This window comes from Sinocyclocheilus grahami, unplaced genomic scaffold (genome assembly GCF_001515645.1).
Source record: "Sinocyclocheilus grahami isolate Dianchi unplaced genomic scaffold, SAMN03320097.WGS_v1.1 scaffold921.1, whole genome shotgun sequence".
Lineage (NCBI taxonomy): Eukaryota > Metazoa > Chordata > Actinopteri > Cypriniformes > Cyprinidae > Sinocyclocheilus > Sinocyclocheilus grahami.
The window spans coordinates 355623-369784 of NW_015506100.1; positions in this window are offsets into that span (position 1 = coordinate 355623).

A 14162-nucleotide genomic window follows, 5' to 3' on the forward strand; every position below is an offset into this window, starting at 1 on the left:
TGCGCCAAGAGCTTGTAACACTCCAAAGAGTAAGGAAAAATTGAAATCGCATCATATGACCCCTTTAATCAAACACATCTGTGCATGCTAATCAATGTCTTTAGGATCATTAGATAATCAAGTTTGGTGAGTTTGATCAAAGTTGGAGCTAAACTCTGCAGGAAAGTGGATCTCACAAGCCATAGTTGAGGTGTAACAGACACAAGCCTATTAATAAGAATTTTATTGGCAGTTTTCTTCCTTACTATTAGGGGTGCTAGGGTGTTTTAGGTTTCTTAAGTAAAGCCATGTGCGTAGAGGGAGTTAGCTATAACAAGCAGCAGTAGCTCACCTGCTGAACACATTGTGCTGTGTCCTGGTTGGGGAATGTGTCATTTCAAGCCCAGTCTAAAGTAAGGAGTTTTTTTTTTAAGTGCACATTGCTGATGTTTTTTGCAGAGATGTTACATGATGTATGTATGGCCTATGTTTGGATTGATGCTAAGAGTTTAAGACATTGTATTTATATGCATTTTAGAATGACTCTTTATTGGTGAGGTTACTACATCATGATCCAGTTTGAATATGGATTTAAAGCTCTTTTCGACGTGGGAACATAGTCTGGGCTATTTTTGACTGTTCCTGGTTAGGAAGAGTCTGGAGTTTGAGAGCTGTGGCGCGTTTTCATTACGAGAGGTTGAATTATTAATTTGCTATCAGTCAATGTCAGCTATGGAGAGTGTTTGGACATTGATGTACTACAGATAAGACTTTCACGCACACATCAACTTTCACATGACTAAATCCTACAGACTTACACACTTTTTTTTTGTTGTACTTTTGTGTATTTACATTTGTGTCTATATGTACCCGTATTAACCTGAACTGAATGTTTTCTATTTTGTATTTAATAAATTGATTTAAAATCCCTTTGACTACTGTACATTTTTGACAATACAGACATTAGTTATGTGGTGACTGCATCCATTTCAGATGTATAATAACTGTTTTTCCCAAGGACTTAAGTTATAGTAGCTGGAAAGTATTTAAAGTGAAACTGATGTATTGCTGTAGATTAATAGTACGGGCCCTGTGTGGGCTTCCTGGGGGCTAAGTGAGGGCTGCCCGTGTAGGGCCAGCTCTAAGGGGCCAACGTTTTGCCAATGAGCAAATTATCAGGGGCCCTAAGGCTAGCCCTAAGTGGGCCTGTAAAAGGGCCAGTGCAGGGTGTGTCTCTGCAACACTTTGACATTGACCCCAAACTTTCTGTTTCATTGTCACCTCATACTGACTTACCCTGTAATGCTTCTAATTTTGCCTCTGTTGTGCTTGGCCCTGATAACTACAGCTTGCGGCTATATTTATGATTGGTTTTCTTCTGTTTAACTGGGGGTTACATCACTGCATGACTGCACGGATGGGAGTTATTGCAAAACCATAATGCCAATCTACACTGTATGCTAATGACCTTTGACGGTAGCAGTCCTGACTAAAATAAGTAGTTTTCTTATCACATATGGGAAATGAAATTGAGAAATTAACCTGTCTCATTCTGAGGTGTTAAACGCACGCAACAACTGTGTAGTAGAGCACTTCTTGTGCAGACTCACAAAATCTAATTGAAACTAGAATGGATTTCCCACAGGTAAAGAGACATTTTCCCCACAGGAAGCCATTCTCTAGCTCTGGTAATCTGCATGAATAAAATAGAATGAAATAATCACATGACTCTGTATGTAACTAGCCATAGTCCAGTGCTGGCACAGAGAAAGGTCACTGTTAAAAAAGTTCACATGCAAATATATGTATGACTTGAACTTTTACACAATAGCAGACACCAAAAAAGAATCATTACAATGATTAACCTGTCACCATATGGACCTTGGGCCTGTTCTTCGTACATCGCTAATTCCGTTAGCTGGATTTGATTGTTGACAATTTGGCATGATCTTGGATCATTTGGTTCTTCGAAGCTCATCCCGGAGTTGCTGTCATGGCAACAGGTCTGTAAGCTTAAACCTGCCCGGGAGCGGGGTTTATTTAATCTAAATAGGATTAGATTGCATCTTTTTAAGCAGAATTGATACTTAAAATCTGTCCCAGCCACCGCTACTTTATTACAAGAGTACCCTACTAATCCAGGGACAATAATTTAAAATAATAATCATTTAAAAATTAATTTAAAGATAATAATGTTGTGTAGCCTTTAATACTATAGGTGAAGCCAGTTTTACTCACTGAGAGATTTATTCGTCATAAAATAATCACTTCATAATTGTATTAGAGTCTTACACACATGCTATACAGATAATGTAGAGTCGTGCATTAATGTGAGTGCTGACAGATATTATCGGAGTGGCTTGATGGAGCGCAGGAGATGCAGATAACTTGATCTTGACCCTTAAGAAACTTTAATTAATGCTGTCACGTAACAATTCTGTTCAAATATAAAATTAAATGAATTGATAATTGCTACATTGAAATAAAAATGTAAAGCCTGTACAAATATTAGAAAGCGTGAATATAAATAATTGGGAATCATGAAAAAAAATAAAAGCAAAATAAAAACAGTGCACATTTCATTTATGTAGTTTTGTTTTCCTTATAAAAGTCCAGAAATGTGTAAAGTTTTTCGTCAGGTGTCTTTTTTAATGAAATGATGTCATTACGTTGTTGTCTTGCCACCAGCCAATCGCTGCATTGCTGATCGTGGTTTCGAGTATCGATACATAGCCCCTTTTAAACCAACCCATGAACGCGCAATTATCTCAGATAACTCAATCCAGCCAGACTAATCTTCAACAACAGGCGTGTTTGAAGAACCAAATTAGCCAGATCCTGATTAGCGCGATGATATCATCTTGGATGTGACATTTCATCTTCGTACGTAATAAGCGATGTACGAAGAAGGGGCCCCTTCTTTCTGTTCTCATGTTTTGTTTCGTGACCTAGGTTTCCTTAGTTCCCTTGATTAGTTCATTCAGTTCACCGGTGTTCAGTTAATTAAGTCATTAGTTCCTCTCCTGTGTTTGTATATATTCTCCTTGTTTAGTTCTCTCAGTTGCTGGTTATTGTATTTGTGTATGCTGCTTGTGTTTCCCTGTGTTTTGAATGGAACGTCATCATCTTGGATTATTATTAAATGTTATATTGGATTACCTTCGTCTTTGTGCACCTTCCTTCCTCAAGAGCGTGATAGAATAACCGTTCTGAAAGTAGCGTGGTTCCCCGCGTTTGTTTCCCCGAGTTTTTCTTTTTTTTCATGGACGATCCTGCTGTCCTCGTCCTCCTGCTGGAGCTGGGGGATTGCTTTCTCGACGACCACATGAGATACTTCATGGACCTCGCTAACTTAAAGGGGGGGGGTACAATGCTGTTTCATGCATTGAGTTGTTTACACTGTTAAAGAGACAAAATTTCAAAAAACAATTTGGACGTATGACGGAGTATTTCTGTGCTAAAAATCTTACTTCGGGGTTCGTACAAGTTTCGGAGCGTTTTTTTCGATCATGACTCTTCATGAGGTAGACGAGGGTGGAACTCCTTATATGGGCATTTCTCCCAGAAGAGCGCGCCCGCACACACATCGACCAGAGCGAGAGCAAGAGCGCACCCATCAACATGCTTCATTCAGCAGCGCAGCACAGGACTCGCTCTGGAAGAATGTCTCTAAAGAAGTGTGTTTTTGGTTGTAAGGGAAAGATAACTTTGTTCAGCTTCCTAAAGAACCCAACGTTATGTAAACAGTGGATGCAGTTTGTTTTTACAGAGCAGCAATGCAGTTTCACAAGCGTGTTTGTTGACGAATGTTTTATAAACAAGGCCCAGTTCGACGCTGGATTAGCACATCGTTTGATACTGAAGGATGGAGCGGTCTCCGCTCTAAAAGATCCCGGTTATGATTCAGAACTGCAGATGGTAAGTGAAACTGCATGAAATGTCTGTGTTTTGTTGGCAATCCGAGCTCAAGTCAAGTGCTCATCAATCTTTAGCTCCGCCCACGGCGCGCCGCCAGGAGCTCGGCTTTTTCCAGAGAGAATCGTAAAGCTGTATCTTTCTTTTATAAATATGATAAAGCTAAAGACTTTTTGGAGATATGAAGGTTGCAGTACTACTCTATAGGTACTCAAGATTAACATGAGATTGGGTGAAACTGTGTGTGTTATGTCCCCTTTAACACGCTACTCGGACAACTGCCTCACCACGTTCTTTCGTGTGGGATTAAACACCGCCACACGAGCTCAGTTGTCCGGGGATGGTCTGCGAGACAGCCTCGCCGCCTTCGTGGAGCGGGTGCTGGCGAGCTGTAACTCACAGCTGACTGTTTACTATGCTGATGAGGATCTCGCCAACCCCACTCCGGACCCAGAGACCAGCCAACCACCACCCCTCTGCATGGAGCATCAGCCAGAGTCCACTGCAGACGGAGAGCCATCACCCGCCGCAACGACGAGCCATCGCTAAAAGGAGCGACAGAGTGGAGCGACGAAACCCACCACGGAGGATTACACAGTGGAGAGCAAGGGCACGGAGGATAGCCCCGCCTAACTCCCTGCCTGTCCAGTCACGGCCAAGGAGGCCATTTATGAACTGTATGTCTGCTCTGAACTGTCAGTCTGCTCTATTACCACCATGGAGGTCGCTCCAACCCTGATCTAACTCACCTGAACAAACTAATCAAGGTCTTTAGGATCACTAGAGATGTGTCCCAATGTGAAGTGCACGGACTCCGAAGTGCGCATTTGACGTGCGATTGCGGCACAGCGTCACGACGTAAGCTGTCCCAATTCAGAATGCACCCTCCGAAGACCGCATTCCAAGGCCGATTGTGTCACTGCAGCGTGACGAAGGCTGATGTATTTCGAAAGCAACTTCAAATGCACCCTCCGTTTCCCAGGAAAATGAAGTGTACATCTGATGGACACTTCACACCCTACCATATCCCAGAATCACTTGCGCGCAGATGACGATGGAATTTATATTTAAAGAACATGGAGGATGACAGTTATGTGGGGGAATTCACATCGAAATGTAAGTATTGGGTTTTCATTTACTCCAATACCTAGCGAAACAAGTGTTAAAAGACAAAATAAAAACAAGGCAACCACTATATAAGGCAATAATCTTTCTTTTTGTTGTGTTTTTGTAGTGCATGTCTACAATACAGTCATGTCTACAAATGTTTTAGCCAAACCTTAGCACTTCAGTATTTTGTATGCATGTCCTGCTGTGTCATATTTTCTAATGTTAAGATTGCAAACCTCTCTTTATAATTTTTCATAAGCGTATACATTTTCTCTTGTTTTAGGACTATTCTGGAGAAAATGAGCTTGCTTTTTCAATATATATTTTTAAATGTAACATTGTCAATGAAACAACCTAATTTCTGTATTTTTGTGATGTAAGTTCAAAATGAAATGAATAAGTTGTATACATTATTCATTTTTGTAGTATTTTGTATTTTGAGTACTTTCTGTACATTTTGTATTTTTGTTTTGCATACTAACATGTGTAAATAAGAGAAGTAATTATGTACATTGTTAATTTTTTTAATGCAGCTTATCCGCATCCACAGCAGTGATTGAACATATCAGAAACCCTTCTGCTGGTTCTTTGTGTAACTAGCTAAGATCTATTATTACCACTCAGATTCCACCACTTCATGAAGCGACAATTAACGATCCTAAAGTGTCCTGGGGTCAGTGTTAATGATTGTGAGTACAGTTCCTCTGTGGTCTCTGTAAACACCAATTGCTCGTATTGGTCAAAACTATTTCAACTAAAGCGTATGCTTTCTTGGGACTTCAGAAGACCAGTATTTATTTGTGCATTAAATTACACATACTCTTGTGTATTTGCAGATTGTGAGCAGAGAAAACAGTGCATTTGTGTGTGAAATTGTGTATGTATGGGTTTCTTACATCTAAATAAATGTAAGAATGTGTTTAGATGGCTGTGTTAAGTGTTTTAAGAGCAGTTATATTACTTTTTAGAAATGTGAAATTTAGAAAAACTGTAAAACCACTCACAGGTGAAGTGAATTACAGTTAGGTCGTTACAGTGGCACCTGTCAAGGGGTGGGATATACTGTATTAGCAGCAATTGAAAAAACAGTCAGGGCCAGGTTTCCCAATAACTATCGTATTAAGAGCGCTCTCTACTTGCAAGGTTACAAACGCTTGCCGCAATTCCACATGCATTTCACAAAAATGCACTTAACATGAAAACGCAAGAATGCGTTCTACGTGCTACTTAAGAGTCCTTCTCAAGTTCTGAAATATTACCTTATAGAATCGTATTCTTGAACCTTACAGAAAAAATACCTTTTAAAAAGATGAAATTAATGTTCTTCTAGGGAGGTAGAGCGAAACAAAGATGTCATTTTCAGCAGATTTAAAGGACACCATACAAATAAGGAAAAACAAAACATATGGGAGGACTTTGCTACAAAATTAACTGCAACCAGGGGTGTTAAGAGATCAGGGAAGGAGGTCCGTAAGAAGTTGCAGGACTTTACAAGCCTGGCAGAAAGGAAGAGGGCATTGCAGAGGATGGCAATTTAAAAAACAACAACAACAACAACAACAACAGGGGGTGGGACCAATGACTCTCCCCTTCTTACAGCAGAGGAAGACAAGGCCTTGTCAATACTTCAGATGGCATTTGTGGAGATATTGACCTCCAAGGAGGAGTAGGGATGCCTCAACCTGAGCCTGAGTCAGGTCCTTCATGCTCAGAGGAACTATCAGTTTCACCTGCCATCTTCCAGCACCAACCATCTCCTAGTCCTCCAAACAACCCTCTCAGGCCTCAGCATCCATTTTCAGTTGTCCAGACCGCAGCCACAACACCTCAGCAGTTTGAGAATGTCTGTGGTTTTAGTCAGGACTCAGTGCAGCTGGAGAGATGCCTTGAAAGACATTAGACAATGTCTTAAAGGGGTTAATAAGAGGAACAACAATTTTCGACTGCAGCTCATTGACCTCAAGAAGGCCAAGCTGGCTTTACAGGAGAGGAGACTTACACTAAATGAGATGAGTTTTGCAATGCCCTTCATTTCTGTGCCAATTATCTTGCCAGAACAGTCAGGTAATATGATTGTTTTATGGTGATTGATTCAATAAGTTTATATAATTTCTTGTGCAATGTGAAATGTTTTCTTTATGTAGTTATTTCTCTTCCCATTGTGCAATGTCTTTTGCAGGTCCTGGGTAACTCGGTCAATAACTCAAATCAATAAAACGAGCATATCTCAGAGGCATGCCGGAACGTCTTCCGCATATGAAAGATAATGGAAGTGAGAGAAAAGTGTTTATTACGTTTGAAATATGGATATTTTTCTTACAAAAACGCATGGATTCACTACAGAAGGCCTTTATTCACCCCCCGGAGCCGTGTGAGGCACGTTTTATTATGAATGCGCACACTTTATTTGACTTCTTGTGGACTGTTCAACGGCAACACCCGCTGACTGCAGTGATAGAGCTTGGAATAGCCAGGACCATTTTTAATATAACCCCGACTGGATTTGTCTGAAAGAAGAAAGTCATATACACCTAGGATGCTTCGAGGGTGAGTAAAACAGTCTAATTTTAATTTTTGGGTGAACTAACCCTTTATGTTACAATGCTTTTGGGAAAAAGACCATTATATTAAGATCAGTCGTACGATTGTTTTTATGATCTTCTTAGGCTTACGATGCTTTGGAGAAATGCAGACCAGTTCTTGAATTTCATGTGCCTTGAATTTTATGCAAATTTCCTTGTTTACATGAAAACCCTGATCATTTCACACATGAACACACACCTTTATCCATGTCAAAGTTTCTGTTCTTATTGGCTGGACATTCACAAATGTTCAAACAGATACAGATGATCCCGCTACATTTAAAATTCACTTCCTGGACTTGCTTCATCCTAGCTTCACTCCTTCACTTATTTCCAGTCCTGCATTTGTTGTTGTATTTTTGGCATTTTAAACATGCACCATTAAAAAATAAAAATATTCAATAACTGGGTTTTTAGCACATCTGAAGGTCAGTTAGCTGTTTCAGAAATGTGCATTTCAAAGTTTCAAAGTCGAGGTCATTCTCAGGAGACATCTACATTTATACTCTCTCTCTCTCTCTCTCTCTAAAACGTGTTTGTTTTTCATAGGAATATCACCTGATTTGCATGTCATTATTCATCACCTTTCCATTAAATCTAATACATGGTAGAAAACAAAACAAGGTTTTGGCCAATAAATATTGTAATTCCAATTTATTTGCCCAGAGCTGACATGGAAGGGGGAAAAAAAGAAGCTCCTGGGAAAAAAAAAAAAAAACTCTTGTCCTGAGAACACTTGACTTTTGCATGAATGTATGTCAGTGTGGTTTTATGAATTCTTTGAAGCCTAAGGACATTTGGGTAACTGGACTTTTGACTTAAAAATGTCAAACACCCCCTGTGACAACTGTGACAACCTCTTTGTGTAAAAATTAGCTATCGTTTCCTCTATATGTAATCTGTGTGATGCATCAAAAGGTTAAGTGGAACTGATGCATAGACCAGCACTCAATCGTGACACAACTATGTTGGACTATATTTAATGTACTTCATGTTAGGTACAATAGCAGCTCCTGGGAAATTGCTTGTCATTATGGGAACATGGTAAAGGCCCATTGCCAGCAATCAAAGGCACTTATAGCTCGTTTCCACTGAGCGGACACGTCTGATTGATCAAAGACCCTGTCAAGACTATGAATGCAAATGCAAACATTATGTCCTTAACTACATGCTTTAAAAACACATTTAGAATGATCAATGATATTTCACTGACATATTATGACAGAACCTAGTGATGCCATGCAGACAGAGAAGAGAAGTGGTCCAAGTACTGAGCCCTGAGGCACCCCAGTAGCTAGATGTTGCGACTTGGACACCTCACCTCTTCAAGATACCTTGAAGGACCTATCTGAGAGGTAAGACTCAAACCACTGGCGTGCGGTTCCTGAGATGCCATTTTCCAATAGGGTTGACAGGAGAATCTGGTGGTTCACCGTATCAAAAGCAGCAGACAGATCCAGCAAAATAAGTATAGAAGATTTGGAAGCCGCTCTTGCCAGTCTTAGGGCTTCAACAACTGAAAGCAAGGCAGTCTCGGTCGAATGTCCTCTTCTGAAGCCAGACTGGTTGCTGTCCAGGAGATTGTTCTGGGTGAGAAGGGCTGAGACTTGGTTGAACACAGCTCATTCAAGTGTTTTTGCAATGAAAGGTAGAAGGGAAACCGGTCTGTAGTCCTCTAAAAGAGATGTGTTAAGGGTGGGTTTCTTAAGAAGTGGGGTTATACGAGCCTGTCTAAATGCTGAGTGTGAAGGGATGTGTTAATGATGTGAGTGAGTGCAGGTACAACTGCAGGAGAAATGGCTTGAAGGAGATGAGATGGAATAGGATCAAGCAGACAAGTAGTAGGATGATTAGAAAGGATGGGTTTGGAGACTTCTGCCTCAGAGAGTGAAGAGAAGGATGTGAACGAGTGCATGTTTGCTGGTAAGATGTGCTTGACAGATTGTGGTGTGGAAAATTGCGCACTGATGTTTTTAATTTTATTAATGAAAAACGTGGCAACGTGTTCAAGCTAGAACCACTAAACTCAGCCCAGCTCTTCAGACTGTTCTGACTCGGGTTGCTATATCTTTTTAGACTGATCCAACTTATGGTTTTCATAAAAATGAAGATTAAAAATCATAAAAATCCCACAGACTTACATTGACGGAATGTTTAGATGAGCCAAGACTATTCAAACTCCAACTGTAAAAATTCTAATGTAAACACACTTAAGCCATTTAGACTCAATCAAGCTTTCCTTCTATGTATTATTTCTAATCCATTTAAACTCATTCAAACTCATCTATCTAATATTTATAATCTATCTATCTATCTATCTTAGCGACATGCTAATCATGCTAGAAACATATTAACAACATGCTACTAGCATGCTAATCATGCTAGTGAAATGCTAGTAAATTGTTAATCATGCAAGCAACATGCTAGTAACTTGTTAATCATGCTAGCGACATGCTAGTAACATTTGCTAATCATTCTAGAAACATACTAACAACATGCTAGTAGCACTGCTAATCATAATGCTAGTGACATGCTAGTAACTTGTTAATCATGCTAATGACATGTTAATAACTTGTTAATCATGCTAGCGAAATGCTAGTGACATGCTAATCATGCTAGAAACATGCGAGCGACATGCTAGTAACTGGCTAATCATGCTAGCGAAATGCTAGAAACATAGTAACAACATGCTAGTAGCACTGCTAATCATGCTAGTGACATGCTATTAACTTGCTAATCATGCTAGTGACATGCTAGTAACTTGTTAATCCTGCTAGCGACGCCATGCTAGTGACATGCGAATCATGCTAGAAACATGCTAGCGACATGCTAGTAGCATGCTTATCATGCTAGTGACATGCTAGTAACTTCTTAATCATGCTAACGACATGTTAATGACATGCTAGTAACTTGCTAATCATACTAGTGACATGCTAATCATGTTAAAAACATACTAACAAAATGCTAGTAGCACTGCTAATCATGCTATTGACATGCTAGCGACATGCTAGTAACTTGTTAATCATGCTAGCGACATGCTATTTACTTGCTAATGATGCTAGAGACATGCTAGAAGCATGCTAATAATGCTAGCAACATGCTAGTGAAATGCTAATCATGTCAGAGACACGCTAGCAACATGCTAGTCACTTGCTAATCATGTTAATGACATGCTATTAATTTGCTAATCATGCTAGCAACATGCTAGTAGCATGCTAATCATGTTAGAAACATAACAACATGCTAGCAACTCGTTAAGCATGTTAGAAACATGCAAGCAGCATACTAGTAACTTGCTCATCATGCAAGGAACATGCTAATCATATAATAATCTTGCTAGCAACATGCTAGTAACATGCTAATCATGCTAGAAATATACTAGCGACAATCTAGTAACTTGCTAATCATGCCACCAATATGCTAACAGACTAATCATGCTAAAACATGCTAATCATGCTAGAAACATGTTATCAACATCTAATCTATCTACATTTTCAAACTTCAGGCTTTTACAACTGCTTTAAACTTTCTGGCTAGGTTTTCTCAAGTCAACCTAAAGTTTGTCTCAACAAACTTTTTAATCTAGTTATTATTATTATTATTGTTTGTGTGTGTGTGTGTGTGTGTGTGTACCTGGTGTTCCCTATATTATGAGGACTAAATTCCCATCCTCCAAGTATGGTAATACCAGTAAATTTTAACCTTGTGGGGACATTTTTTATTTATTTTTGGGTCCCCATGAGGAAACAAGCTTATAAATCATATAGAATGAAATGTTTTGAAAATCTAAATAGCAGAATGTTTTGTGTGAGTGGTAGGTGTAGGGTTAGGTTAAGGGGATAGAAAATACAGTTTCCGCTCATGGAATGAACCCATAAAACATGGAAACCAGTATGTGTGTGAGTATGTGTGTGTGTGTTTTGCATTTTGTGTTATTTATTTCATGTTTATTGCATTATTTTAGTGTCATGTGTGTTACTCTAATGAGGTTTTGTCTTTGTGTTTATGATCCTGTGCACTGTCTGTTGGCCATGTTTTGTTTTGGCCATGCACAGACTGCTTACCATGAACTAATTCATCGTGTGGCTTTCTGTTTTACCACCTGTGTTATTATGGTGTACTAGCTTACTCTTGGAGCTTGGCATTGTGGTACTGTGAGCATTGCTGGTTCATTGCTTCTGATGTTCCTCATTTGTACGTCGCTTTGGAGTGTCTGCTAAATGACTATACATCTGACAGCCATTCAGCATTCTCATTTGTCTGTGGAGATCAGCGTGATGTTGAAGCTTGACGATGCCAAGCAAATCAGACGTCCTGATATTTCAAGGGCAATCTTATTTGTCCCACTTTACTTGATGCCCCATACTTGATGAACTCTAGTTATATATAATATATTAAATATATACAGCACAATTTTTTAAACATGAATAATTTTTAACCTTTGCATAAAGAAATGTTATTTATTTCTATATATTCAGTATCAGACCTGTAGAGCTTGGTTTTAAGAATGCAGACACCATTCTACTCGCAAAAATATCTTCTTATTTCTATGAATAAAGTTTGCTATGCATCATATACACTCACGTGCTGAAGCCTCAGTCTCAGGAGGGGTTGTGAAGAGGGTTTGATAGTAGTGTGTGTGGTCGAGCTGTGAGGAGAGAGCGAGGGTAAGACAGGAGGACATTGTGTGGAGCGCGGCAAGAGCCTGTGGGGAAGAGGCACATTATGTAACCTCAGCGTTTGCTCACATGCCAGCCAATGTGACTCCCAAATATCTGCAGAAAACAGTGAGGAGAAAAGTGGGACGGAGGTGAAGCGAGGGAGGAGCTGAGCATGTGATGCTGCAGGGACAAATACAGACACACGTTGTAATTGTGATGTACTGATGTGGTCGTGGCCAGCGTTATATTTATTTTGCAGATGTTGTGCAGGATGTGCTCTTTCACATGCAGTGATGACGAGTGAACTGGGACAGACGCTGTTGAGCAACAGAAAGGACAAAAGACACCATTCATGAAACAAAAGCAGAGTGGAAACGTTTCATGCAGCATTATTTCACACATCATTGCATTGAATTGGTTTTATGAGCCATTTAGTGTGAGTCCCAGGGAGTTTTTACAGTATCATGGGGTGAGTAGTAACCAGGGAGCTCTTTAAAGCCTGGAGAAAGAGAGCTGTAACATCACTGTTTGGGACGCAGCAGGCTAGGAGTGGCAACATTTTATTTTGTCAGAATGCACAGCTACTTTTGAATGGCCGTCAGTGGAGAAAGATACTCTTTGCTCCTGGAAGATGCAGTTACAACATGAACCAGCTGGGGTTAACTGGGGCATGTGAACCAGCCATTCTTAAACATGTTTAAAACACTAGAAGCCTACGAGCATTTTCAGATGTGCTAATAACCCAAAGAGACAGCACAACTGTTTACTCACCTAAATAAAGACATTAATTATAGACATCTGTTTTTTTTATATGCAGCTAGTTATAAATTGTTAGATTATGCCTACACACCAGAAATATCAGATCCAGCCTCGGACGCCAGATCCTGTCAGAAAATAATCCTTGTCTAATACTAAAAACCCGTTAACAGCAAGTCTTGTCTGGTACCCAAAATTGTATTAACAGTCTTCTATCAGCCAATAAGTTGACTGAGAAGAGCAGAAGCAATGCTCAGAATTAATTTGACCAGCACAAGTGCTATTATATCACAAACAATAGCAATGGAATATTACTGCTTCATAACATCATCTTGTGATGTTAAAAATCTTGAAAGGAAGACATTCTCTTTTCCCTTACTCATGAAAACATACAGCCCTTGAAACCACACAATCATAAGACTAAACAGCAATGGAAATAAATAAATAATAATAATAATATAATATAAATGGCTAATCAATGAATGAATCAATGAAATGACTAAATGTTAAATGATTATTATAAATTATTATATGTTTACATGGAATAATAAAATGATTAAATGACAAATTATTATAAATGAATATTTACATATATCGCGTTTGGTCTCGTTCTGTATGGCGTATCTTGTCAGTGTCTGCGCTTGCTTGGCCATTTGTTGTGAAAAAATAAGGAAAGTGTGTCCAGCTGAATTAATTTAGTATTTTGTTAGACGGGTATAAAAAAGCTTAGTTTACCGTGACGACCTCCTCGTGTGAAGACTGAAGAGTTTAAAGACCATCGACTCTACCGTGCGACAGTAAGTTGTTATTTTTTAGCATGTAATTTTGGCAGTGTTATTTTTTAGGATTACTGATAAACTACTGCCGTTTGATTTGTATTATTTGTATTTGTTATTTATTTTAACTTTAGTTAAATTATGTCTGTATAGGTCTTTTATTAAGTTTTGGTTTTATTTAATTTGAGTTATTTTAATACTTCAACAAACTAAATGGAAATGAAATAATATATATATTGAATTTAGAAATGTGTATGTATGTATATATATATGTGTGTGTGTATGTGTGTGCAGTGGCGGTTTGTGGGTTTTAAAATAGAGGAGGCACTCTAATTGTATTGGTCTGGGATCCCTGCCGATTATTATTATTATATTATTTGCTT